The following is a 27,886-nucleotide window of genomic DNA, read 5'->3' as shown; positions in this document are numbered from 1 at the left end:
TAGCCATCACTGACACAGAAGAGTATGAACAAATTAAGAAATTCAAACAAAATCAGAATCAAATTAATACGCAATACGAAAGAGAAATTCGGGAAGTACAAGATCAGTTGGCACAAGTAATACAAAAATTACATATTTCAGAGGACACTCGCGCTCCAACATGGGAAGAGGAACTTAGAAATACGGAAAAGCCACAAAATAATAACACAGCGCATTTCGGAAATTATGAAAGAAATTGGCAAGGTACACCGAATTTTGAAATGGAACCGCCGAAACGACGTAACAATGACCGATATGCGACTCGCCGACATGATGATTTTGACTATAAACTGTTCATTACTACACATAAATTTAAAACATTTAAGAATTCTGGCAACGACATTCATCCACAAGCGTGGCTCCATCAATTCTCTCATTGTTTTCCTCCCAACTGGTCATTAGAGCACAGAGTAGAATTTGTGTGTGGCTATTTAGAGAATGAACCAGCTGTAAGAATGCGATCGGTCATTCACGATTGTCACAGTGAAGGAGAATTTTACCATGCCTTCCTCTCAGCATATTGGTCTCAAGCTACACAAGACCGAGTAAAACATAGCATCATAATGATGAAACATTTCGAACAATCTGAATTTTCCAGTCTTGTGAAATATTTTGAAGACATGTTGCACAAGAATCAGTACCTGTCAAACCCATACAGCCCCTCAGAACTCATCCGCATTTGCTTAATCAAATTACCTGAACATTTACGACATACTATTTTGGCAGGACGTTGCAAAGACGGCATTGAAGCTTTTCAGGGACTCTTACAAGAATTAGAAATTGACACTGACAATCGCGGAACGCGAAAACAGGAGTACAACAATTACAGGTCACATCCATCGCAATTCCGCGATGAAAGAAATAATAACTGGACACGACAAGGCTATTCTCACAACACAAATCGTAACCAAAAGAGACACCACCCATATGACAACCACTGGCAGAATAATAATAGTTACAGAGAAAGATCGCATTTCCGTAGTAATGAATATGACAGAGATTACCATAGAAACAGACAATATGGGAACAAAAATAATTATTATCAAGGGAGACAGAATAACTTCAGACGCAACAGTTCAGTGCGCAGTTACGATTCCGGGAGAAATTCTCCACCACATGACCGACAAACAAGAAACTATGTAAACTACCGACAAAACGACAGACCTGAAAACCATCAGAACTGGTGGGATTCAAACAGAGCAGGGCACTCTCGACAAGGTGAATTTGTAGAAGTTAGGTCTCCTAATCCCAACAACGACGCACGCCAACAAAGAGACAGACAATGACTTGCACCGCACGCAGCCACGTGCGCCGGCTGGCTCAGGGAAAAATTACATAGACGCTAACCTTGAGAAAAATTCTAGCATTCTTTACCGATGTACCATATACCACATGATAATTTCGTAGTAGCTGGAGCTCTGCGTACTGGGAAAAGTAAAGGATTGCACCACATTTCACATGTAAAACCGTTTATTGAAAGATAATTTGCTTTTTAACTTAGTCTTTGCCATAAAGTTTTTCACTTAATGGTACTAGTTCAATTTGTCGCACTTTGAAACTGTTATCATGCAATAATGTTTTTGAAGTTAACTATCCAGTTTAGAACCTAGGGAACGTTTTTGAACAGAAATTACGAATGCATTGTTATAGTGAACAGATGACACAATGTTGTTATTTGTACATTCTTGCTTGTTAGTTGCACAATCACGTAACGACTATAAGGCTCACATACTTAGAACATATATACTGGCACTGCTAATGAGATTTTAATGCAACATTTTGGTTTACTTGAAAAGACATTCTTTATTTGAAGTACTTTCTGTGGGACTAAAGATGACTTAGCATTTGGTTTCTTTGACAGCTACACAAATATATCATGGCGCTACTAATGTGTAACACAATTTACATTGTTGCTTTTGTGCTGTATCTGTTTCATATCTGCACAGTTCTTCTGAATTATTCTGGAAAGTAAAACATGTTTTAGTAGTAACTTTTGTGGTATAGCTACAATGAGACAGCCTTTTCCGTAGCACAACAATACATTACAGCGCAGTACTTTCTTCATCACGGCAATAAGCGTAATAACTAAGATATCTATACGCAAAGCATTTCACCTTGGTTTATCATGAGGTAACTACATTGACTTTTGCGGAACTTAGCTTTCAGAGGACGATAACTACGACACTTCCACAGAGATTATCTTACAACAGGACGCACAGTTTAGCGCTACAGTACACGTATTTGAGTGATTAATTTTGTACTTAAAACACTTATTTTTAAAGATATTTGAAGTACAATGATACAAAGGTTTTCCGTGATACATTTCATTCCATTGCTGTAATCTGTAACACCTGAGGGTATAATTACATTAATCCTCAGGGGGGTACACGCTTACTTTGTGTACCATGTGTTTGGCAAGCACAAGGAGCCCTAGCTAATATGGTATTTGCTTATACAACTTTACACATCAGTACCATATTTCTCTAACACATAAATTACACAGCTATCTGATCATTTAACTGGGAGAGACAAACATTTATTTTACTACATCAGTGACAGATGTTTACGTAATTACACAGTTGGATAACTTCACACTTATGAAATTGTATTTTGTCTGTACTTTGCGAAATGTTCATATTTTTTCGGAACCATTGTGATCCTATGAGAGCTTTGAATGATGTATTTGGTAGGGGATCATGATTTTTAAAGTACGTTTGAGGTAGATGACACTACTGAAATAAGCAGAGAATTTTTTTTAGGTTTTGAAATTATTGCAGAAAGCTACGACGTTTTTGAGATTTGACTGAGGTGTTATGATGTTATTTTTACGATGACGATGTGTATTATGCTGCTGAGGTATGTTTACGATCAATAAGCTGATGCTATATGAGGAATTTGATTATGCTATGTATTTGTTATGATGAAATATTGAAGAAGTGTCGACGAATATATATATATATGTGTAATAAGGTAAGGAATAATGAGTAGTGGTTAGGGACTCTGGTTTGTGAAAAAGGTTGTTGGAAATCAAGAATTGTACTTTAAGAGTTATGAAATGTATGTAAATTCGTGAATGTATTACAATGCCGACGAAAATTTTTTGGACACTGTTATATTAATAGGATTTTGTTTCTACACATTTGGAACGCAAATTCTCGACCTGTGAAATTTTTTATATAGCCGAAACTGCTGTCGTAAATATTTCAGTAAGAAAGGTAAATGACCTTGACGTAATGCGTTTTGGGCGCCCAGCTGAGAGGTAGTCGTCTGACAAAAGAAAGCCATTAGGTGGAGAAAGAAAGAGGCCATTATCCTCACCATTCACATTCCTTTAGAGAAAGCATAGCAAATACGACACGCTCATTACTTGGAAAGATACTTAAATCTGCACACCTGATTATGACAAGTGGCTTTCTACGAGAGTTGAGAGAATTTCTACTAACTTATGAAATGCCACATGACTATTGAATGATATTTTTATGCTTTGCCTTTCATAGTTGCTTATTTCATTTGATATCTAGTTTCCAGCTGTGTTGCAGCATTGGTTTTATAAAATAAAATAAAATGCATTTGCTAATGTGAACACTTTCTGTCAACAGATCTATTAAATAATAATTTTGCGATCCACATTCTTCAAAAAAGAAGCACTTGGAAAGGAAAGAACAATAAGAGGGGACTACTAACACTAACTGCATACATAATTTTCTTTTCAAGTACATGGTAATATTTTTTTTACAATAAGTTGTTGTGGTGCACCACTTTAATTGCATAGACACTAAGATGTGACATAGGTATTAGACATGGCCATCTTTACTGTAATATTTTTTCTGCTTGAGCTTTGTCATGTTTAGATATAAGTTATTGCATTTGCTGCTGCTCTTTGCCAGGCATAATGTTACTGAATTTGACTTTGTATTACTCTGTTAAGTCAGTTTTACTACTGATTTATTTTTATTGTTTGCTGCACATTGCCTTATATTAGTTGTAATATTGCAATTGCTTTGCCAATTTCTATAATGCTGCTTGCTTCGCCATTTTCCATTTTTTTGTCATTGCTGTTTGTATTAATTGTTTTGTGCTGCTGCATTGCCTCGTCCCTTAGTTTATGCATCTGAGCTCAGTAGATTTAAGTTAGCTTAAGAGGGGGTAGACTATATAGGAAACTGACTATGGACAATAGGGAAAGAATGCATTGAGAAGTTATACGATAAAGATTTGGGCCAAAATGAGTATTGTACACTGAGAAATAATTATTTTGAAAGAAATATGAATAGAATACAGAAAGTAGGTATAGATAGGACTTTTTGGGAAAAATGATGAATGAAGGGAGATCTCCAAGAAGTAAAGAAAGTTTTGTTTGAAAAATACTGCAGTAAAACAAACCCTGTCCTTTCCTTTTGTATTATTCCGCTATATGTTTGTGTACCCTTGTGTATTTGTGTTCATCCTGTCTGTATGTGTTTATCTGATAGGATTTATGTTGTAGAATTTTTCTAATACTCAGCTACATTCACTATGATGAGGAATACTGTTATCCTCAAATATAATTAGCATTAATAATATGTTATCTACTTTGTAAAGATGTTTAGACATTATTTATCTGTTCTGTTTTGTTGCTCACGTGTGAAGTTGATGTTTCAAAAGTTATTCTGATCTTTTATGTAGGTACTCATAATTCCTGTAACACTGACGTATATGTTATTTCGATTCTTTCGTAAAGCTTGTATTACTACAAATGTTATCTGTATTATTATGTTTTTAATGATGTTTTCTGTATCTTTGTAATTGTATTCTCATGTTATAAATTGTAATTCTCACCAGTTCATCATATTATTAACTTGTAAGTTACATTTCACTGCGCACGCTTCTGTTGGTCATAGTATATGGACAGTATGTGAGAAGTAGGGACTGTTAGTGTTTGCACGTGTGTTAATAATTCAGCAAGGGACTGGATAACAGCATTGCTGGTCCTAAGGACAATTCCAAAAAGTGTGTGAGTGCAGATGTGGTGGTTAAGGACTTGCTATATTATCCACAAGACTCTTCAATGGTGATTGTGCACCTGCACAGTCACAACAGATGGCTGCTGGCCATCTCTACAAGGACTACAGTGGGTCTGCATCTTTGATGACCCACCAATATCACAATCTCTACCAGGACTACAGTGGGTCTGCACCTCTGGTGGCCCACCAATACCGTAATCTCTACCAGGACTACAGTAGGTATACTCTGTGTTGACCTACCTACCAATATTCTTCCAAACTTCGACTGACTCTGCTAGGGTTTGCTCTGTTGTGGCCCATTACCTGTCTGCATGTCGAGAGTCAGCACTGTCTTTCCGTTGGAAGGACAACACTACTTCTTCAAGACTGCATGGAAATCCACTACTTCTGTACGCATTTTCTTTTACTGCTCAGACTTTGAGAAAAACACTGCAATTTTACTGTGATGAATGATCAGGACTGTCTTTATGGACTGTGAGAAAATTTTAGCCTTTGACCAACATTGTATTGATAAGTGTGTGCATTTGATTTCTTTGTTATTGTAATTATGAAAAATTTTTTTCAAATCTGTATTGGCCACTCCCCAAAATAATTTGTAAAATTTTTTGTGGGGAGCATGGGGGCTATGTAAGTAGACTGTACAGGTTTTTTTATTGGTAACGCCACATAGCGCTCTGTATGAAAATCACTGGCCGTGCTGTGTGCAGTCTGTGGCTAGTTTGCATTGTGGTCTGCCATTGTAATGTTGGGCAGCTGGATGCGAACAGCGCGTAGCGTTGCGCAGTTGGAGGTGAGCCGCCAGCATTGGTGGATGTGGGAAGAGAAATGGCGGAGTTTTGAAATTTGTAAGACTGGATGTCATGAGCTGCTACGTATATTATGATTTTTCAACACTATTAAGGTAAATACATTGTTTGTTCTCTATCAAAATCTTTCATTTGCTAACCATGCCTATCAGTAGTTAGTGCCTTTAGTAGTTTGAATCTTTTATTTAGCTGGCAGTAGTGGCGCTCGCTGTATTGCAGTAGTTCGAGTAACGAAGATTTTTGTGAGGTAAGTGATTTGTGAAAGGTATAGGTTAATGTTAGTCAGGGCCATTCTTGTGTAGGGATTTTTGAAAGTCAGATTGCGTTGCGCTAAAAGTATTGTGTGTCAGTTTAAGCACAGTCATGTTTGATTTTCTAGGGGGACGTTTCACCACCAACCTTCGGGCTTAACATATTAAAATCAGATAACTCAATTTGTTTGACTGTATCATCGAACCATAGTTCCAGAATTATAGACTAGAAACGGGTACAATTTTACGAACATCACAATGTAATGTTAAATGATAGTATTTAACGCTTTTTGTAGTTCTGCTCGCCGTATTAGCATAATATGATGTCTTTATTTAATTATGTAATAAGAGTAATTGCTTTGACATGAAAAGAGAAGCTGAAAATAGACAGACGTGATAACAGACTGCTTATTAAAGGTGCTGCAGTATTCTTCTCTTAGAAGTAGCTGCACTATGTTGCAAACACGTCTTCCTTAGTAGTCGTCAACATATAACCGTCTCACTCACACACCTGCTCGGAATAGCGCTGTGGTGGGGGAAGCCTGAGCGCTGAGCGATCGCAGCTGCGCTCGGAGAGAGCGGGCGCGCTCCAGGAGTGCTAACGTTGGCCGGGCCCGGTCTAGATGAACTGGAAGCGGACTCTGAGCGTGCGCAGCAGTGCATTAGGCATCCGCAGTGGTCCACGCGCCGGCTCTGTGACGGCCCTACACGGCGGACACGGCGTAAGCCGCAGCCACCGCAGCCGCCGGCGCCGCCTGCAACATTGAAGCGAATGGCTGCCTCCTGGTCGGCCAGCCATCGACAAGTGCGCCGCAACTGCGATGGAGCAGCTGCACAGGCGCGGTCGAAAGGCCGCCGGTATGCAGCAGTAGAGGGAACCCCGCGCGGAAGCATGACTTCGGTGCGTGGCACAGCGATACAACTCCAGGGAAAAGAATTCCTGTATTTTTCTGCACTGATGCCACTTAGTGTGAGACCATAAAAAGGTGCTGTTATACCGATTTACAGTCTCATTGGTCGCAGTAAGCGGCATCTAAACTACGAGTGCCACCTAAATTTTTCACCAATTTTATGTTCTGACAATGAAAACTCCACATTGCATATTTAGTGGTAAGATGGCCCAGCTGATATCCCGTCAAAATCTGAACACAAACAAAGCGTGCAAACGGGAAGAAGGTGTGCGAAAGGGCAAAAACAAAATAGCAAAATAGAAACACAGAACGGATTGCACAAACAAATGCGACATCGAACGCAGTGAAAGTGGTACGACGTCGTGGTTCCGTGGTCGTGGTGGTGGACTACAAAGCAGACGACCTGGGTTTAAATCTCCATTGTGCAATTTACTTTTTTTTTTTCTTTTTTCACAAAATTATGTACTGTCCGTCTGTTCATTGAAATGTTTGCTCTTTCTGTTGTAAGACGTGTATATTTTTATTGTCTATTGTCGAACCACAATTTATGAAAGATGCTTATATTTTATTAATAGGATTAAGTGGGAATAATTGATATTTGTTATGTTGGAAATAATTGTGGTAGCAGGGAATGTCTGCACCAAAGTATTGTTGAGAAGAGAGACCGCAAATTGATATGATTTTAAAAAGGGCGGGAGAGACCGCGTATGGATGCATTTTAAGAAAAGAGCGGGAAAGACCGCACATTGACACATTTTGTAATGGTAGCAGGAATTGTCTGCACCAGAAAGCATTGTTGGCAGGAGAAACCGCACTTCAGCGTTCGTAGGAAGTCAGTAGTAAGCGAGAAGTGAAGCGAGTCGGTAGCAGGTTTGAAGCGAGAGGTTGAGAGGAGCGGTGTGCCTGCCAGCCACCAGTTATGATTTACAAGAGATTATAAACGGATGTACAGAGACACCAACTAACTATTATCATAAGACGAACTAATACTATTGAATTATTTTCTTTGCGAAACTCAAGGGTACTGAAGGTATGTTTGCGCAATGCTAGTTGTAAGATTATTGTAAAAAGTAAGTCCCATTTGAACGTTTGTAAAATCATTTCATTACCAACAGTAAATATTTGAAGCGTTTTCAGAATATAATTAATTTTTTCCAGCAATGTTGCATTACTCATTATAATCCATCCCAAAAACCATCAACGTAAAACTTTCCATAATTTTATTGTTGTCAAGAGAAAGTTTAACTATGAATTACGTAATGTCAGTCTAATTAATTAAAGAATAACGTCAGCTTTGCTGTTAAAAAATAACGTTAGCTTTGGTAATAAATACAGCCACTTATTATGACAGCTCACCAGCAACTAATAGAGTATAGTAAAGCAGAGTAAGTCGCAGTTCGATGTAGCAGTCAGATGGCGATCCAGTAACAGTAAAAAAAAAAAAAAAAAAAGGTAAGGAACAGTTTTGGGTTATTGCTGGTAACGACTGAGGGCCACGACGACGACACATTCTATGTTTCGTCGAAATAATCAGAAAATAAGTTTTAATAAGCAGCATTTAAATTTGTATGCGAAGATTGAGAAAGAGAATTAATTTGAAAGGGAAGATTTCATTTGTTATTATTAAGCAAGAGGCAGAAATCCTAAGGGAAGTTTTCGTAGGTTATTGTAGAAATGAAGGTTGAGTAACAAAAGAGATATAGAGGAGACGGTTATTGCGTAGCAACAAAAGAGATATAGAGGAGACGGGAAGGTTTCACTGTATGTAGTTTTTGCAGTTGTCACAATACACTTTGGTTAGAGAATATGAATCATGTGGTAAGAATACATTACCACCGAAAGTAAATGTGATGAATAGTGAGAGCAGGCGAGACACCATATAGACGTGTCCCAGAAATGAAAACAACAAATGAACGGGTGTGAACTATGTTATAACAAAGGAAATCAAGAGTCAAATCGTCCAGATGGAACGGACCTTCAAAAACGTTAAGAACATGTGTTTTGACAGAGCACAGACAAACTGTGTGATCGTGAAACTGTTCAGTTCATTTGTTACAGCTTATATGACAAACTATTATGTTTTCATTATTTCTTTGGCAGTGATCAAATTCCCATTGAAACGAACACCTAAATTGGGCAAGGAGGCATATCTGACTCATTCATCAGGCGTACAAATTACGTGCGTCGGTAACAGAATCATATCATATGACATACGTACTGCCACTAATGGCATGTATGACACACCAGATGTGGTTTCCTGAGGAAAACTGGGTTGATATGTTGCGTTGTCATGAAACGTTTGAGGTTCCCATTCGAAAGCACTTCCTTTCGGCTGCTAATAGAGTAGTTGTGCAGAATAAACTTTCAATATAGGTCCTTTTCTTATACCTCGATGTTCGCTGTTGCAAACCGAGGCTACGCCACGACGCTGACACCAATTTGAATGGACGAAACAGAGGGGGGGAAAAAAAGAATTTTGTGGAGGGGCTTCAAATACTGGTCGTCAGTTCTGCAATCCAACAGCATGACCACTCAACCACCACGCCGCAGCTCGTCCACGCCTCTTTACGTTGCACCTCTTCTGACTGGACCGTTCACCGTCTCTATTTTGCCTTTCTCCACAGTTCAATGCACCTCCTTCCTGTTTTGAAGCCTGATTTATGTTCAGTTTTTGACAGCCTGTCAGCTGGGTCCTCTTACCATTAAATCTCGTGTAGGTGCGACGGGGACTATATTCTATTTATTTGTAATGTAATTATATCAGATGTTGTGTCACCTAATGTAGAATTACTAATTTCAAACATAGTAATGATACAGGGTAGTCTCGAATGGAAAAAGAGCCACAGCTAGGTAGACTCTACAGTGATTGAAACTTCCTGGCAGATTAAAACTGTGTGCCGGATCGAGACTGGAACTCGGGACCTTTATGGTGTTTGTTCAGTGGAACATGACCTCAGAGCAAGCTAACAGATATTCACTGAGATCTGAGTAATGGAAAGTATTGGACACGCAAGTAGCGTGCTCTGTGAGGCTGTGGTTGTATGAAGCCACTTAATGTATATGCAGGGAGGCACTGTTTCATGACAAGTGTGGGCTGCTGAAGGAAACAGTACTGCATGCCGATCCTGCCCCTGTATCTGCTGTGCCTAATGCAAGTGCACTTGTCAAACTTAAAATTGTTGGAGCTTTGTCACCTACTCCAGGTACTGAATCTCGATGACTACAACTGTAAGATAGTATAAATTTACTCACGTTTTGTAGAAACTGTGACGCTTACCCAGTGACTGCATTTGGATCATCTTTCACGTAATAAATAGGACTATAAGGTGGCAGATTAAATGAATGTCAATTTCTCACCTTACATGAGAGATTTTATATATCGTAACATGAAGGTGAGTATGTTACCTAACATACTTTGGGCAAAAGGAGCAGGTATGCCTATTAAAATGTACAGTATTCAGTGCAAAGGGATGACACTGAACCTAAATTCTGGATGTCAGTGAGCAAGAGCAAGAAGAAAGCTGCCAGAGGAAAGGCTTAGTTTGGGAGCAGATGCGAGTTGCAACGTCACGGTCCGAGTACAATGGCATGCTCTTAAAGCGACCTGTGGCGAGGTGACTCACTGAAGAGGGCAGGTAGCGAGCCAGAGGCGTGCTACAGAAAGAATCTTTAGAAAACTGCGTTGAGGAATTTACAGATGGATACAAACAGACCAGCGATGCAGTTGATAACGTGAACTGCGTGTGGTACACTCATGATGTATGCGTGTAACTTTTAGGCGCCTGGATCTGGCACAAAATGTCCAATTGACTGACATGAACGAGGAAGGAGTAAAGTGCTTAAATTTCAATGCAGTTTGTTGGTGGGCCCTTTCCGACTGGCAGAGGTAGTTTCCACAAGATGAAAGAAACGCTCCTATTGGTCGGAAAGAGCTGTGATGTGGAGCACAAAGGGACCCAGGTGAGGAGACAGTTTTGCTACGAGAGACACAAGACCGAAAACCGGGGATTCTCCTCTGAACCAGCGTCAAGTGCAGAACAGGGCGCATCATGCCCTGTACGACACAAAGGAGGAATTTTGTGTGAACACTGCGTTCACTTCAGCTGACATTCAGATATTAGCTGTAGCATCGTTGAGCTCCAACAGCGGCGAAACGAAACAGCCACGTAGTTAATTGTTCTTGCGAGAACTGAGAGGGCATTGTAATATGCACACTGCTCAATCTGTGCACATGCATGTCGTCATTTTTCAAGACTAGGTATGAGTGTATGTTTTCTCACCTAAAGAGAAACATAGGACAGTTTCTGCTGATAAAATCAGCAAAGATTTTGACTGGCGTTTATAGGACTTCCATAGGACGAAACAGCCATGCAGCCAACAGCTCATCGCAGCTAAGGTAAATACCGCTAGCAAAGGTGTAAACATGTTGGTGCACCAGCTTGCGTCCACTGTGAACTCTAGCAAACTTGAGTAATCTTATGCTCAGTTTGTCACAAAAACTAACCATCCTCTGTAGACTTGATTGTCATCCCAAATAGTACCGAACTTAGAACCGGAATCGGATGATTTGTCGTAATATTTGCGAACTTCACGATGTAGTAGTAAGAATAATTTTGTCGAGAACCTCCTGTTTAAAATTTGCTGTTGTTGTTTTCAGTGTCATTTTGATTAAACAGTAGGTATTGCGTTATCTTGACAACTGTCGTAACATTGCCATGTTACAGCCTATGTACATTTGTGTATCTTTTTGACAGTAATCTTGAAATAAAAACAGTTTGTGTACAGCTAAACACCATTGTGCTCTGTCATAGGGTCCACTCCTTACCGCAGTCATTTATTCTATAGACGCTAACGCACTCAAAGGGTATTTTTGCTGATGTCTGACGATAGAGAAAAGGAGTAAAGTGTCAAAGAACAATAGCAGTTTCCTATTATATTCTTTAACTTAAGTCATTGTAACCAAGACATGGTCCATACCTTACCTGTGTGAGCTAACCCGACTATCATGTTTGAAAGGAAAGGGTTGAATAAATAAATTAAAAGTCTTCCAGGTTCCTTTGCTATTTAATAATTAATTAAATGCGACTGTTAGAAACGCCTCATATAGTTACTGTCTCTTCTTCTTGTCAGTGTTTCCGATGTATTCCTGTCCTCGGCGATTCTCCGGAGAACCTCCTCATTCGTTACCTTACCAGTCCACTTAATTTTCATCATTCTTCGGTAGCACCATATCTAAAAAGTTACAATTCTCTTCCGAGTTTCCCACGGTCCATGTTTCACTATCATACAATGCTGTGCTCCAAACGCACATACTACCAAATTTCTTCCTCAAGGACTATGTTTGATGCGAGTAGACTTCTCTTGGACAGGAATGCCGCTTTTTTCCAGTGCTAGTCTGCTTTAAATTTCCTCCTTACTTCATCCGTCACGGTTTATTTTCCTATGAAAGTTGCAGAATATGTTAACTTCCTCCTCTGTTATCACCAATGTTGTTAAGTTTATCACTGTTCTATTTTCTATTACTTCTAATTACTTTCGTCTTTCTTCGATTTACTCTCCATATCTATTCTGGACTCTTTACACTGTTCATTCCATTCAGCATATCCTGTAATTCTTCTTCACTTTCACTCAGGATAGCAATGTCATCAACGAATCGTACCATTGATATTCTTTCTACTTGGTTTTTAATTCCGCCACTGCTGCTTAGATGTACAGATTGAACAGTAGAAGTGAAAGACTACGTTCCTATCTTTTACCCTTTTTAATCCGAGCACTTCGTTCTTGGTATTCCACTCTTATTATTCCCTCTTGCCTCTTGTGATTAATGTATATTACACATCTCTCCCTACAGCTTACCCCATTTTCCTCAGAATTTCGAACATCTTGCACCATTTGACACTGTCGAACGATTTTTCCTGGTAGATGAATCCAGTGTCGTGGCCGAGCGGTTCTAGGCGCTACAGTCTGGAACCGCGCGACCGCTACGGTCGCAGGTTCGAATCCTGCCCTGGGCATGGATGTATGTGATATCCTTAGGTTAGTTAGGTTTAAGTAGTTCTAACTTCTAGGGGACTGATGATCTCCGCAGTTAAGTCCCATAGTGCTCACAGCCATTCGAACCATTTCTTTTTTTTAAATCCAGTGTCCCGATTTTTCTGATTATGCGACAACTCATGCACTTGTCAGCCATTGCCGAATAGGAAATGTGTGGATGATATTTTTCTGAAAGTCAGATGGTGTATCGCCAGACTCATACATTCTACACACCAAAGTGAAGAGTCGTTTTGTTGCCACCTTCCACATTGGCTGTACAAATTCTAGTGGAATGTTATCTATCCCTACTGCCTTATTTGATCTTAAACTTTCTAAATCTCTTCTAAATTCTGATTCTAATACCGGATCCTTTGTTTTTCTATATCGACTCCTCTTTCTTCTTCTAGCAGAGAAATCTTTCTCCTCATAGAGACCATTAAATATACTCTTCCCATCTTACCGCTCTCTCCTCAGAATTTAGCAGTGCAATTCCAATTGCACTCTTAATGTTACTACCCTTGCTTTAAATGTCACCGAAGTTTGTTTTGGCTTTTCTGTATTCTGAACCTCTCCTTCCGACGTTAATACCGTTTTCGATTTCCTCACATATTTCATGCAGCCATTTCGTCCTAGCTTCCCTCAGCGACTTGTATTTCTATGTTCTTGAGTTTCCCGGAACACTTTTGTACTTCCTCTTTTCATCGATCAGCTGAAGTATTTCTTCTGTTACCCAAGGTTTTTTCGCCGCTACCTTCTTTGTAACTATGTTTTCCTTTCCAATTTCTGTGATGGCCCTTTTTAGAGATGTCATTCTTCTTCAACTGTTCTGCCTACTAAGTTATTCCTTATTGCTGTAACTATAGCCTTAGAGTACTTCAAGCCTATCTCGTCATTCCTTAGTACTTCCGTATCCCACATCTTTGCGTATTGATTCTTCCTGACTGATGTCTTAAACTTCAGCCTTCTTTTCATCATTACTATACTGTGATCTGAGTCTATATCTGCTCCTGGGTACCCCATACAATCCAGTATCTGATTTCGGAATTTTTGTCTGACCATGATGTAATCTAAATGAAATCTATCATCTACATCTACATCTACATTTATACTCCGCAAGCCACCCAACGGTGTGTGGCGGAGGGCACTTTACGTGCCACTGTCATTACCTCCATTTCCTGTTCCAGTCGCGTATGGTTCGCGGGAAGAACGGCTGCCGGAAAGCCTCCGTGCGCGCTCGAATCTCTCTAATTTTACATTCGTGATCTCTTCGGAAGGTGTAAGTAGGGGGAAGCAATATATTCGATACCTCATCCAGAAACGCACCCTCTCGAAACCTGGCGAGCAAGCTACACCGCGATGCAGAGCGCCTCTGTTGCAGAGTCTGCCACTTGAGTTTGCTAAACATCTCCGTAACGCTATCACGCTGACCAAATAACCCTGTGACGAAACGCGTCGCTCTTCTTACGATCTTCTCTATCTCGTCTGTCAATACGACCTGGTACGGATCCCACACTGATGAGCAATATTCAAGTACAAGTCGAACGAGTGTTTTGTAAGCCACCTCCTTTGTTGATGGACTACATTTTCCAAGGACTCTTCCAATGAATCTCAACCTGACACCCGCCTTACCAACAATTAATTTTATATGATCATTCCACTTCAAATCGTTCCGCACGCATACTCCCAGATATTTTACAGAAGTAACTGCTACCAGTGTTTGTTCCGCTATCATATAATCATACAATAAAGGATCCTTCTTTCTTTGTATTCGCAATACATTACATTTGTCTATCTTACGGGTCAGTTGCCACCCCCTGCACCAAGTGCCTATCCGCTGCAGATCTTCCTGCATTTCGCTGCAATTTTCTAATGCTGCAACTTCTCTGTATACCACAGCATCATCCACGAAAAGCCGCATGGAACTTCCGACACTATCTACTAGGTCATTTATATACATTGTAAAAAGCAATGGTCCCATAACACTCCCCCGTGGCACGCCAGAGGTTACTTTAACGTCTGTAGACGTCTCTCCATTGAGAACAACATGCTGTGTTCTGTTTGCTAAAAGCTCTTCAATCCAGCCACACAACTGGTCTGATATTCCGTAGGCTCTTACTTTTGTTTATCAGGCGACAGTGCGGAACTGTATCGAACGCCTTCCGGAAGTAAAGGAAAATGGCTTCTACCTGGGAGCCTGTGTCTAATGTTTTCTGGTTCTCATGAACAAATAAAGCGAGTTGGGTCTCCCACGATCGCTGTTTCCGGAATCCATGTTGATTCCTACAGAGTTGATTCTGGGATTCCAGAAAAGATATGATACGCGAGTAAAAAACATGTTCTAAAAGTCTCCAACAGATCGATGTCAGAGATATAGCTCTATTGCGCATCTGCTCGACGACCCTTCTTGAAGACTGGGGCTACCTGTGCTCTTTTCCAATCATTTGGAACCTTTCCGTATTACCCGGCCTTTTCCTAGTATACCTCCTCCTCTTGTGATTTTTGAGCAGAGTATTCGCTATTACTAGCTGGAATTTGTTACAGAACTCAACTATTCTTCCTCCTCTTTCTTTCCTTGTCCCAAGCCCATATTGTCCTGTAACCTTTTCTTCTGTTCCTCCTCCTACAACTGCATTCCAGTCCCCCATGATTTATAGATTTTTATCTCCCTTTACGTACCATATTAACCATTCATTATTCTCATATACTTTCTCTGTGACTTCATCTTCAGCTTGTGACGTCGGTATGGACATATGAACTATCGTTGTCGGTTTGCTGTCGATTCTGATAAGACCACTGAAGTGTTCACAGTAACATGCTCTCTGCGCTATCTTCCTATTCATAACTAATCCTGCTTTCCGTATACCATTTTCTGTTGCTGCTGATATTATCCTACACTCATCTGACCAGAAGAGCATGTCTCCTTTCCATTTCACTTCACTGACACTCACCATATCTTGACTGAGCTTTTGCGTTTCCAAATTCACGTTTTCTATCTTCCCGACCACGTTCAAACTTCTGACACTCCAAACATCGACTCGAAGAATGTTATCCTTTCGTTAATTATTCATTCTTTTCTTCATGGTCACCTCCTCCTTGGCAGTCCAATCCCAAGGAGATACGAAGGGGGACTATTCCGAAATCTTTTCCCAACAGAGATCATCACCTTATTTTCAGTTACAGGGCACATGTCCTGTGGATACATAATACATGTCTTTAAAGCAGTAGTTTCTTCTGCCGTTGATCATTGCTGATTCTTCCGCCTTTAGGGCAGTTTCCGACCCCAAGGGGAAGAGAGTACCCTGAACTTTGTCTGCCCCTCCGCCCTCTTTGACAAGGTCGTTGGCAGAATGAGAGTGACTTCCTACACCGAAAGGCTTCGGCAGCCGATAATGATGACTGTTAACCACATTTTAAGCGGTGGCGGGGCATCGAACCGAGACCGAGGACGTTTTGATTATAATCAAAGCAGCTACCTCTAGACCACGTGTGAATCGGCCAATATTATTTCAGATAAATACTCTTCAGGCCGTTACTAATTTATCGAACGTTAATTGCCCTACTGGGCTGTCGACCGTTATTATTAACTATCTTAAATCATTTCACTTGAGTTGTTGTAGCCTAGTCTATTCTTGTGGTAACCCTTTCTTTTGGTACGTGTGCAACTGCACTAATTGTCAGCTAAGACAACATACAGTAATATACGTACAAGCAGAATAGTAGGAGAGGAATAAGTGATTTCTTTTTTCGGTATAGCTTGTTGTAGATAACTTCCCTCTGATCGGTGTCATATTCCTTCGGAAATGGTATCCTTGTTCGAAATGTTATCATTTCTTTTGGGCACACACTGTCACATTTCCACAGTAAGAGGTTAGTGAGGAAGGAGGGGCGGGGTGGAGGGTGAGGGAGGGGGGGGGGGGGGAGTGCTACCAGTTGTGGGTTGCAAGAGCTGAATGATAGTCGAAAGAAACAGACCTGTTGCAGGGTAAGTACAGTAACGTACAGGATAGCCGACAAGTGTGGAAGCACCCTTCTAAAACAAAAAGAAGTTGTGGCGTAAAAATCACTTAAATTGAAAGGAGGCTAAGTGTTATCACTGTAGCCACCATTTTAGATGCCACCATTTTCGATGCCACTATTTTTAAAGTAGCTCGTGAATTTTAGATGGAAAGGGAGATGTGTGAGATGTCAGACACATAGAGAATTACAAAAACAATGACACCTCGCACTTTAGCATGGCTTTATAAATAATGTAGTACATAACTCTGGAAGTTCCATAAGGCATGTCGCGCATGATGCTGTTGTACTCGTATGCAGACATGTAGCAATGATAGAAAACTGTAGCAAAATGCAAGAAGACCTGAAGCTTGGTGCAAGGGGCTGTCGGTTTGTTGTCAGTATAAACAAATGAAACTTACTGACGATAAATTAGCAGAAAGACTTTTTACTCTATGATTACGCGATTGCAGGACTATCACTGGAAGCAGTCACATCCATGAACCGTCTAGGAGCATGCGTACGGAGAGAATTAGAGTGAAACGACCACACAAAAGGAAAATGTCAGAATGATTTTCAGTATAAGAATCCACAAAGAAGGTAGGTTACAAAACCTTCGTCTGTCCAGTACTTGAATTCTGCTCGTCAGACAAGGTTCCATGTCGTATAGCACTGATAGAGGAGACAGAGAAGGTCCCGGGAAGAGGAGCGCCTTTCGTTACAGGTTCATTTAGTAAGCGCGAAAGCGTATCGGAGATGTTCAGTTAACTCCAGTGCGAGACGCGGCACAAGTGGTGTTCCGTTTCAACGTATAACTTACTGTTAAAGTTCCGAGATTGGACGTACCAAGAAGAATCAAAGAACATGTTGCATCCTCCCTGGTAAATCTTACGGGAAGACGATTACGGTAAAATTGGAGAGGTCTGAGCTCACACGATCGCCAGTAATCGTTCTTCCCGTGAAACATTCGCTGCTGGAACAGGAACAAGGGGAAAGTGGCAGTGGTACACGCCGGAGTACAGATGGAGATAAAGATTCATTCTCGAGTTGTGACTAATGTTTCTTCCATAAATGTGACGTGGGAGGAGCCTGCATTAAAACAATTCAAACGTATGCAATTTGTTCTGCTAACAGGAGAGAGGAGTGAAAGTGTAATTGCAGCGGATTTCAGCCAATGCGAAGCAGTCAGACAATGTATAACCGACTGTGGTGAAATTTCTCTCAGATTTCCGTAAAAATAACTCAGTCAGATACAAATCGGAAGTCGAGCAGTCGAAAAGCAAAACGCATTTTGTACAGAGCAAGGCAAGGTACAAACAGTACAAAAACTCAATATTCTACACCAAACCAGTACTTTAGATGCGCCACCTATGTTCGATGGATCCATCCTCATTCATGAACAGTACGTAACAGAGGAAACGCCAATTTTCACCCAGCTCGCATGGTTCACATTTTACAAACTCAGGCCGATGATATGTATAGTCATCGGTGAGATGTAATGCATACATTCTGTACATGGCCATTTTTGTGTGGCCCAGACTGTTATTATTTACGCGCGTCTGATCGTTCTTTAGTAATGGATGGTGAGGAGCAGCAGTTGATGTTTCATCCGCAATCGTTTTAGAGCGACTTTCTTTTTGTCTGCGACAGAGCCCGTTTTACAGAAATTCACGAGATGCTGCACCAACGTACAGTGGGTAGTGGCTAGTCATTCTCGATGGCGTTGGATGAAATACTCTGCTGTAACACGGGTGCTCCTCTCTTCTGGTACCAAGACAATCTCAGTGCGTTCGGTTTGTGTTGACAGCAACAGTTTTCGCATCACTATTAACGAAGAAATATTAGTCGTAACTCGAGATGGACTAAACTCTGCTCTCATTAAAGGCATCACTGTTTTTTTTTTTTTTTTTTTCGTGTAATTCCCTTCCTGTTCGGTATGTCGCATGACCCTGTTTTCATGGGAAAATTACAAGTTGTACGCAATATGGCCGCTTTGAAAAGCGGCGACATATTGGTAACACAGACTGAAAGGTTTTCTCTCCTCTCCTGTTCCATACTATTTGAGATTGAATTTCTGTTTTCCCACCATTTTTGTTCTAGAAGGGCGGCTCGACGCCTGTGGACCGTCATGAACAGAGAGGTAAAGGTAGCTTCTGACGCAGACACAACATGTCGTCAGTAATCAGCTCTGATGCAAAGGCAAATCACAAGAGGCCCAGAGGCAAACGATCTAAACCACCTGAGCCGCAGCGAAACTAAAATACTCTGCTTGGCCTATCTCCTGCGCCTTCTCACTGGTTACTGAAGGCTGTGCTCTGAGGTGCGTTTGGACTTTTGAGTCTACCATTTAAGCACTCATGTAACGAAATTAGTACCGGCGTCTGACGTTAGATTCTCTTCGCGAGAAACTAGTATACAACAAAAGTTATAAAGTTGTAGGGGTGTACACATAGAAGAAGCAATTACGGAAATAAGATTAAGGTTCGAGAGTGGACTTAAAATTCAAGGTGAAACGATGTCAATGATAAGATTCGCTGATGAATTGCTATCATCAGTTAAAGTGAAAAAGAATCGCAGGATCTGGTGAACAGACTAATGAGTACAGAATAAGGATTCAGAGTAAATCGAAGAAAGACGCAAGTAATGAGAAGTAGCAGGAATGAGAGTAGCATGAAACTTGAATGTCAGGTTTGGTGCCCATGAAGTATATGGAGCAAAGGAACTCTGATAACTTGGCAGCGAAATATCCCATGACCTTCAGAGCAAGGAGGACATCAAAAACAATCTAGCACTGAAAAAAATGGCATTCCTGAACAAGAGAAGACTACTAGTACCAAACATAGACCTTAATTTGAGTAAGAAATTTCTGTGAATGTACGTTTGGAGCACAGCACTGTATGGTAATGAAACATGGACTCTGGGAAAACGAGGGAATCGAAGCACATGAGATGTGGTGTTACAGAAGAATAATTAAAATTACTTGAACCTATAAGGCAAGGAATGAGGAGGTTCTCCGGAGAATCGGCGAGGAAAGGAATTTACGAAAAACGCTGAGAAGAAGAAGGGACAGGATGATAGAACATCTGTTACGACATGGCGAGAGAGCTTCGACGATACTAGACGGAGTTGTAGAGCGTAAAAACTGTAGGGGAAAACCGAGATAGGAAAACAACAACAACAAAATTGAGGACGTAGGGTGCAAGTGCTACTCTGAGGTGAAGAGGTTTGCAGGTTGCCGCTGGACAGGAATTTGTGGCAGGCCGCATCAAAAAAAAAAAGTGGGGGAGGGGAAGAGAATATATGGTGAGGCTGACGCCTGCGGTTGTACAGTTCCCCATACACCAAATCTAATTATGCGAATTTGTGCAACTTAGCAATTACGTACAGCAGAAGAAATAAAAATGATTCATTCTTTCGGCTTCAGCATACGTCTGCTTAATTGAATGTACCGTACCATGCATTTTACAAATAACTGTAAATCACGCCATTCCACTAGCTTTCTTCTCCGATCGGTCTCCATACTATAGCATATTTCACGTGATGAAGTCCACCGCTGCCACACCCAGTAGTAAAAACAATTACTAAATTCAGTATTTATAGGCAACAGTGTACTAGGCGTATTTGTCCTGAAAAGCACATCGCGCTTCTAGTTTCAAAGCAGGTTAGGTGAATGCTGCTTCCAAATCACACCTTCATAATTTCAGAACATGGTAAACCTTATGTACAAGTATATATGGAATGTGTAAACTCCATATGTGCGTCTTGTGTTTATTCTGATTGTTTTTTAATCACCGCAAAAGCGTAAAACATTCATTTCTAGATATACGAATATGTTTGATTTTTATTAAATATGGACAAAGTGCAGGAAGCGTTTCCTGAGCGGGAAAGGAGCAAAAAAAGGTATTCGGAAATATAGCGGGAAACGCGTTCCAAGGAAGATAACCCAACTGAAGGTAGAGATAAAGGATCTTTGACAGCGTAGAACACATGAGAACACAGCAGGCCACTGTTCATGTTCTGCCTGTACTTCTCTTTCAGCTCCACACTGACGAGGAGGGGGGGGGGGGGGAGGGGCGCTTCCACACATCGATATCGATGCGAGCAGCATCCGCGTCTCTACTGCTGCCGACTCTTTTGTGGACGTGAGCCGCGTAGTGCAGCGCTAAGTGACAATGGCTCGTGACATCATCATACACTTTACATGCCGACAGTCCAATGGCACTGGACAGGCAGCAGCACGGCTGTTCCAGGAAAAGTATCCCCCAGGGCAGTAATTCCACCATGAGCTGTGTGTTGCAGTGTTGTGTCGGTTGTGTGACACAGTCTCCGTAATGGAAATGAGTAACCATGACAGGCGAATGCGCTTGTTACGTACGTAGGCCTCGGAGGAACTTGTTTTGAAGACTGCAGAACTGGGTCGGTCAGGCATACCAAACCGCATGCGAGACTGATGTGGGGGCCGAAAGGCAATTTTGTGCGCTCCTTCTCCAAAGCATCCGGTACAGCACGACATTTCACTTCGTATCGCGAGTTGTCGTTTTTCGGTCGGCACAGCTCTCTTCTGTTGGGTATAACCGCGCTGTGAACACCTCTTCCCCTTCGTAATTCCTTCATGGTACGAAGGACGTTCAGAGGTCTGGGGGCCGTTTGCTCAATAAGAGGCGGTATAGCTACCTGACGTCACAAGCAGCTAAATAGGAATGAGGCACATTAGGATTGAAAATTCTCAGTATTTATAATGCAATCGCACAATCGACGTTTACTACATGTTTCTCCCTGAAACAACTTTACAATGCCATGCAGAAACAAATAAAATATTTAGCTGACAGTGAAAGAGCAAAAAATTACGACGATCTATAGACGAGACTCATTGTTTTATATTCAAGATGCGATTTGTGCTAAACTTACATACCTTTAGCACGTAACGAAATTAGTGGTATGAATAGCGAGCTTTCTGAATTCGTATGCATTACTCTACTGTCAGTTGTAGCAGTTTGTAGTCGAACTGTACGAAGAGTATAGAGAATTTATATATTCCTGCAGAGAAGAGTGATTAACTCAAGGAGCATGCGTGGGACATTTTTCGATTTAAATCCCATTACTGTTGAATTTTTTAAGGCAAAAGGAGTGCACGAACGAAATTTGGCATACGTACATACGTAGAATGGATTTTTCACATTGCATTTTAACTGTAACTGACTGCGCACTGCCCACAGGAAGATATTTCAAGGTGAGAAACAACTTGTTTCTGGTTTAATGGCAACGAATTTAAGAAGAGAATCGCGTTCTAGAAGGGACAAATTTTGACAAACACAGTTACGATCCCTGAGATAACCGGCGTTAAAGAAAAATCGAGGTCTGAAGAATTAGTTCTGGACTTGAAAGACTTAAAAGCACATTTTCCTTGGGGTTTTGAGGACACTGCCAATCTTACATCTGTTTTCGAGTTCGTTTGCCGTTTCAGTGGAAAGCTGTAACTGATTCATCTGCAATGTAATTCCCGTTTTAAAGACAAATCCTTTTACATTAAAAATGTGCTCTACGTCTACAATGTTTTCCTTGGCTGGAGTGGTTGCACTACGCCACGCAATAGGAGGTCGCACCCAATATGGAAAGGCATCCCACGACTGTTCTCACCTCAGTGTAAGTCACGATTACGTGGCGAGAAATCTGTGAAATTGTCTGTTTCTATTCATATGCTGATAGTTTACAGTAAACATAAAGTACATTACATCTTCAGCACATCAAAAATAATCAAACACTAATGAAGAATTCTTTTGCTTGTGATCTATGTTCTTGAGAAATATGAAATATGAAACGAGGTCATATACTGTGAGACTGCATTGTCATCTAAATACGAGGCACATACAGCTTCCCCTCTTTCTCCTCCTCCTCCTGATCAGACGACGTGCGTGGCAGTGGTGCAAGTGTGCAGCACTATGAGCAGTGAGCAGGGCGTGGCTCACTAGGCGAATTGTTGGCTGACCCTCCCGTAGGAAACGACCCCGTAATCGGTATCAGGCTTGTGGCCTGCTACGTGGGTTAAGCCAGACGACTGTGTGGAATAATCTCCCCATCTGCCTCTGTCCCTATCTTACAACGTATTCAGTCCTTACTAATTATGGATTGCCTCTACGGTGATGGTTTGGTGGCAGGTTAGTCGCACAAGCCATGACGGTGCTGGTACATCTGCCACCTGTCATATTCACAGATAACTGTAACTCTACAAGGAGCAATATTGTAAGCGTTCACAACACCCACCTGTGGCCTACAGAGAACTCCCATGATATGGTGGCAGTGGATAATCAGCGTTGGTTCAGCCTCACTGACCCTCATTACGCAGATGGGAATTATTGGTGGTCACCTGGGGGGCACCAGTGATCCTTCTGTAAGACCACACAGGTGAGATACCTCCACTTCATGTGTGTTAGCCTACCTCCATTTCTGCGAGACATGTCTTTGTTGATGACTACTACATGAAGAAAGTATGATGAAGCTGCATCGCAGTTTCACACTTTCCTGTGTAGGTGTCTTGAAAACATGTATTTCTACATCTACATCTATACTCCGCAAGCCACCTGAGTCTGTGTGGGGCCCCTCTATCGGTTCTCCCTTCTATTCCAGTCTCGTATTGTTCGTGGAAAGAAGGATTGTCGGTATGATTCTGTGTGGGCTCTAATCTCTCTGATTTTATCCTCATGGTCTCTTCGCGAGATATACTGCTTGACTCTTCGGTGAAGGTATGTTCTCGAAACTTTATCAAAAGCCCGTACCGAGCTACTGAGCGTCTCTCCTGCAGAGTCTTCCACTGGAGTTTATCTATCATCTCCGTAACGCTTTCGCGATTACTAAATTATCCTGTAACGAAGCGCGCTGCTCTCCGTTGGATCTTCTCTATCTCTTCTATCAACCCTATCTGGTACGGATCCCACACTGGTGAGCAGTATTCACGCAGTGGGCGAACAAGTGTACTGTAACCTACTTCCTTTGTTTTCGGATTGCATTTCCTTAGGATTCTTCCAATGAATCTCAGTCTGGCATCTGCTTTATCGACGATCAACTTTATATGATCATTCCATTTTAAATCACTCCTAATGCGTACTCCCAGATAATTTATGGAATTAACTGCTTCCAGTTGCTGACCTGCTATATTGTAGCTATATGATAAAGGATCTTTAGTTCTATGTATTCACAGCACATTACACTTGTCTACATTGAGATTCAATTGCCATTCCCTGCACCATGCGTCAATTCGCTGCAGATCCTCCTGCATTTCAGTACAATTTTCCATTGTTACAACCTCTCCATACACCACAGCATCATCCGCAAAAAGCGTCAGTGAACTTCAGATGTCATCCACAAGGTCATTTATGTATATTGTGAATAGCAAAGGTCCTATGACACTCCCCTGCGGCACACCTGAAATCACTCTTACTTCGGAAGACTTCTCTCCATTGAGAAGGACATGCTGCCTTCTGTTATCTAGGAACTCTTCAATCCAATCACACAATTGGTCTGATAGTCCATATGCTCTTACTTTGTTCATTAAACGACTGTGGGGAACTGTATAGAACGCCTTGTAGAAGTCACGGCATCTATCTGTGAACCCGTGTCTATGGCAATCTGAGTGTCGTGAATGAATAGCGGGAGCTGGGTTTCACACGATCGCCTTTTTCGAAACCCCTGCTGATTCCTACAGAGTAGATTTCTAGTCTTCAGAAAAGTCATTATACTCGAACATAAAACGTGTTCCAAAATTCTACAACTTATCGACGTTAGAGATATAGGTCTATAGTTCTGCACATGTGTTCGGTGTACCTTCTTGAAAACTGGGATTACCTGTGCCCTTTTCCAATCCTTTGGAACGCTACGCTCTTCTAGAGACCTACGTTTCACCGCTGCAAGAAGGGGGAAGTTCCTTCGCGTACTGTGTGTAAAATCGAACTGGTGTCCCATCAGGTCCAGCGGCCTTTCCTCGTTTGAGCGATTTTAATTGTTTCTCTATCGCTCTGTCGTCTATTTCGATATCTACCATTTTGTCATCTGTGCTACAATCTAGAGAAAGAACTACAGTGCAGTCTTCCTCTGTGAAACAGCTTTGGAAAAAGACATTTAGTATTTCGGCCTTTAGTCTGCCATCCTCTGTTTCAGTTCTGGTTTGGACTGGATAAGATGGTTCAGTCGCATGGCCTGTCCAACCATCACACTCATTCTTTTAGATTCCTGCCTGTGGGGTCAGTAGAAGGAATTTTGTATGCGGAGCCCACCACTGACAAACAGATACTGTATAATGTCGCCTGTGACGGCATTCGGTTGGAAGATGACAAATCTGAATGTGCATTTCAGTCACTGCTGATCTGTTTTTGCACATTCTTAGAGTCCTGTGAGGGCGCCCTCGTTCACCTTGTCTGACAGTGTTTTCATCACAGTGTGTCGTGCACTGCATTGTACTGTACAAATATGAGGGATTAATAAATACCCTTTGGCAAAGGCACTGTGGTTTAATAAAGAAATTCGGAGGATTCTGAGGAAGCAGATGGTGTTGCACTCTCGGTTCCAAAGGAAACGCACAAATGACGACAAGCGAAGGTTAGTAGAGATTCGTGCGTCTGTGAGAAGATCTACATTCGAAGCGTACAACCACTACCATCGTCACATCTTAGCAAAAGATCTGGTAGAGTACCCGAAGAAATTCTGGTCATATGTAAAATCGCTAAGCGGGTCTAAGGCTTCCATTCAGTCCCTGGTTGACCAGTCTGGTGTGGTAGTTGAAGATAGCAAAATGAAAGCCGAAGTTATAAATTTCACGTTCACGAAATCGTTCACAAAAGAGAATCGTACAAACATACCGTCAGTTGTCCATCGAACAGACTCCCGTATAGAAGAAATAGTAATAAGGTTCCCTGTTGTAGACATACAACTGAAAGACCTGGAAGCAAATAAATCACCAGGTCCGGATGAAATTCCGGTTCGAAAAAATGGTTCAAATGGCTCTGAGCACTATGGGACTCAACTGCTGAGGTCATTGGTCCCCTAGAACTTAGAACTAGTTAAACCTAACTAACCTAAGGACATCACAAACATCCATGCCCGAGGCAGGATTCGAACCTGCGACCGTAGCGTTCTTGCGGTTCCAGACTGCAGCGCCTTTAACCGCACGGCCACTTCGGCCGGCGATTTCCGGTTCGATTTTACAAAGAGTACTCTACGGCGCTGTCTCCTTACTAGGTTGCATTTATCGAGAATCAACTCGCCCAGCACAAAGTCCCAATGGGAATAGGTGCCGATGACTTCAGTATATAAGAAGGGTAAAAGAACAGACCTGCAAAATTACAGACCAATAGCCCTAATTTATGTTTGAATCCTTGAACATGTTCTCAGTTCGAATATGGAATAAATTCACAGATGTGTGAGTGGCTCGAAGACTTCTTAAGTAACACAACCCAGTAGGTAGTCCTCGACGGCGGTGTTCATCGGAGACAAGGGTGTCGTCAGAAGTGTCCCAGGGAACTGTGATGGGACCGCTAATGTTCTCTATATATTTAATGATCTGGCGGACGGGTGGGGCAGCAATCTGCGGTTGTTTGCTGATAATGCTGTGGTGTACGGTAAGGTGTCGAAGTTGAGTGACTCTAGAAAGATATAAGATAACTTAAACAATATTTCCAGTTGGTGTGATGAATGACAGCTAGCCCTAACTGGGCAAAAATGTAAGTTAATGTTGACGAGTAGAAAGAAAAAAATAAAAAATCTGTAATGTTTGGATTCAGTGTCCTGCTTGACACAGTCAAGTCGTTCAAATATCTGGGCGTAACGTTGTAAAGCGATATGAGGTGGAACGAGCACGTGGGAACTGTGATACGGAAGGCAAATGGTCGACGTCGGTTTATTGGGAGAATTTCACGAAAGAGTGGTTCACCTGTAAAGGAGATCGCATAAAGGACGCTGGTGCGACCTGTTCTTGAGTACTGCTCGAGTATTTGGTATCTGTGCCACGTCGGATTGAAAGAAGACATCGAAGTAATTCAGAGGTGAACTGCTAGAGTTGTTACCGGTAGGTCAGAACAACACGTGTTGCGGAGGTGCTTCGAGAACTCAAATGAGAATCCCTGGAGGTAAGGCGACGCTCTTTTCATCTACATCTACATCTACATCTGCAAGAATACTCTGCAAATCACATTTAAGTGCCTGGCAGAGGGTTCATCAAACCACCCTCACAAATTTCTGTTATTCCAATGTCGTATAGCGCAATGAAAGAATGAACATCTATATCTTTCCGAACGAGCTCTGATTTCCCTTATTTTATCGCAAAATATTTTCGCATTCGGAGGAGAAAGGTGATGATTGGAATTTCGAGAGAAAATTCCGTCGCAACGAAAAATCTCTTGCTTTTAATGATTTCCGGCCCAAATCCTGTATCATTTCTGTGACACTGTGTCCCATATTTCGCGATAATACAAAACGTGCTGCCTTTCTTTGAAATTTTTCGATGTACTCCGTCAGTCTTAGCTGGTAAAGATCCCACACCGCGCAGCAGTATTCTAAAAGAGGACGACAAGCGTAGTGTAGGCAGTCTCCTGTCAATAAAACACAGCCTTTGGTTAGCCTTCCCCACAACATTTTCTATGTGTTCTTTCCAATTTAAGTTGTTCGAGAAACACTGTTGAGAAAATCTGACGAACCGGCATTTGAAGCTGACTGCCGAAAGATTCTACTGCGCCATCATACATTGTGCGTAAGGGCCACCAAGACAAGATACGAGAAATTAAGGCTCATACGGGGGCGTTACAGACAGTCCCTTCTCTTGCTCTATTTGCGAGCGGAACACTAAAGGAAATGACTAGTAGTGA

Source organism: Schistocerca americana, chromosome 6 (genome assembly GCF_021461395.2).
Source record: "Schistocerca americana isolate TAMUIC-IGC-003095 chromosome 6, iqSchAmer2.1, whole genome shotgun sequence".
Classification (NCBI taxonomy): Eukaryota; Metazoa; Arthropoda; class Insecta; order Orthoptera; family Acrididae; genus Schistocerca; species Schistocerca americana.
The sequence above is the reverse complement of the archived record's forward strand: the minus strand, read 5'-3'. Positions refer to the sequence as shown.